Source organism: Plasmodium inui, assembly GCF_000524495.1.
Source record: "Plasmodium inui San Antonio 1 unplaced genomic scaffold supercont1.130, whole genome shotgun sequence".
In the NCBI taxonomy this organism is placed as follows: Eukaryota; Apicomplexa; class Aconoidasida; order Haemosporida; family Plasmodiidae; genus Plasmodium; species Plasmodium inui.
The window spans coordinates 2406-5127 of NW_008481964.1; positions in this window are offsets into that span (position 1 = coordinate 2406).

Sequence of the window (2722 nt, forward strand, 5' to 3'; positions counted from 1 at the left end):
GCGCGTTAATGTAATTATTAACGGAAGTATCTATATTTATTGATGAAGGATGTTTATGAATCAGTTCATTCATGCAATGTTATACTGAGATTTTATTATGCATAAGAAGAGTCTTCATTCTTTCCACTAAATCTGTTCTAGGGACATATGAGTCTTTTTATTTAAAATGAGAATTGACAAAGTCAATATGCATACTGTAGGGAGCAGCTAATGTTCCTTAATGTAAAAAAGGATTATCAAATGGAGAGTAATGCCGTTGGCATATGTATACCGTAAAGTGCCAAATTCTGGTAGTGACTCAAAGATACGTTTTACTCTAAGAAGTGGATCATATTAGAGAGGATATTCATAATGTTCTATTATGATACAAGACATAAACACCGTATAGATATACATTTGATTTAGAGAGGGAATACGATAAGTATTAATGGGCACCATTATGGACGTCCATGTCTGTACTTAGTAATTGTAATATGTAATAATACAATTTTAAGTTCTATGCGTCAGTACCACTGTTTCTATAGTTATATTGGAATCTCATTTTATGTTTTGTATTATGCGTATCGCAGCATGAATAACGTTTTGGGGACATATTTGAGGATTAATGAAGGAACTAGGCATTAAGGAAGACAAGATAAAGAATCTTTACTTTTTAATTTTGAGCGGGATATATGCTCAGAATGGCAAACCATTTGACAGGATTTGGGAATTTCCCTCTAGCTTTCGCTATATGGAGTCTATTCAGATTTGTTCTATATTAATTGGACAAGAGGCGAAGACAGAGTACCCTGTTGACATGGAGCTCCTCCTGCTGAGTCCTGCTATAAAAATGTCCTTTCTAATATAGATGCAGAGTGATTGCAAAGGAATAGTAACAAATATTTAGTCCAATTATTTGAAGTTATACAGTATATTCTGCTTCACGGGATGCATTGTAATGAGAATTGGTTAGAATACGCTGTTCTTTTTTGAAGAGTGCAACTACCGATGTGTGTAATTTGAAAAAGTAAGACAATTTTCATAAGTGTCATCAAATGCGGCGTCCCTATTCGTTGTGTTAACTGTGATTGGATCCCAACTGAGCAAAGTATAGTAAAATAGGGCAGATGGGGAAGAAGCCAATCGCTTCTTAGAGTGATCATTACATGTAAATTTCGATAGAAGTTAATAGAATTCATAAGGAGTCCTATAAATGACAGGAGGATATTTATAAGAAAAAATAATAGTCTAGAATTATTTGATAGTTATATACGATTCAAGGATCTAAATCAGAAGAGAAGTGACTTCATAGGTATGTTGCGTATACATGAGTTGTTTACAAATCATATTTAGGAGCTTCAACCCCATAGCCGGTATATGTAGTTGAAGTAACTGTTAACAAGAACTATTAGGCCTTATGATGCTTTTGTTTCTTTTCGTAAATTAGACAAGGTTGAGAATGTGTACATATGAAGAAGACGTGTAAAACTTTGTACATGCAATAGTGATCGTGTAAGAGGCCAATTTTTCCTAAGGAGATCGTAACAATAGTATGAATAATGGCAAGTATATAGGACGATGAAAGGAAACAACTATCTTTGGTACTGTTGCCTTGGCCTCATCTGTGTAATGTATTTACGAATGCTAACATAACCATATTGTATGACCAAGGAAAAATCACCTAAGCTTTGTTCAAGCAATATAACAGTTTCTTTCCAGGCGTACTCCATTGTATATGCAGTACGATCATGTGTGACTAAAATAACTTTCGAAAGCTTTATAATTATTTCTTATGAGTTATTTGAAGCCAAATTTTTCATGAAGATGCCGAGTGATTAGGTAACTTTTTCATATACGTATTCCTAAAATTTTTATATTTCCAGTTGGATTTCATTAATGAAATCTATGGATCATGAAACCATGGTCAAATTTCAGGTAGGCGCTGATTCTTTTTAATCATTTTTGTCCGAATTAAGATTTCATTCCAAATTGTTCTTGTCGTATGAACCATAGAATGGAAAATAGGTACAATTGCTCCTTTTCTGCGTGCGGACAACCAATATTTTAAAGTATTTTTACGAGAAAATGCAATACACTTCATTTGATGTATCGAATTCATCGTAATATTTGAATAAAGGCAAGTAAGCATGGAGATGGTCACTGATCGCTAAGAAATCCATGAGTCTCCGCAGTTCCTCTGCAGTTTATTCGTTAATTCGTTTTGTAGATGTCGTATGATATGTGCCCAGCGCATTCATTACCTTGCGGTGTAGAATGACATATTTGTCTGTATAGTATTTCCAACGATTGGGCCTTTTGACTAATGTCCTGATAACTGTAAAACACATGTTATTTATATTCAGGTTAGAGTTGCATAAATTTGCGGGGATATATGAATAAAGTTAAAAGTGCATAATTAATTTTATGAGTGAATGTATTATTCATATGCTTTGATATTGGTTATGTTGCAGAATGGACATACGAGGTCTAATACACCGGGGAAGTTGTTAATAATATTCCTTATGGCTAGGTTCCTAGTCGTATTGTCCAATATACGGAGAGTGGATAGTCCTGGCATTTTCATGGAATTTAAGCTAGATTTCCCTGTTGTGTGATACGTGATTGTGGCGCATGATCTTTCCAGACTGTTAATATAAGAATTAGGTGTACCATAAAGAATCGCCTTCGCTAGCCGTATGTAATATGAATTCTCTCTTATCTTTATATTTTCTGAAATGTAATT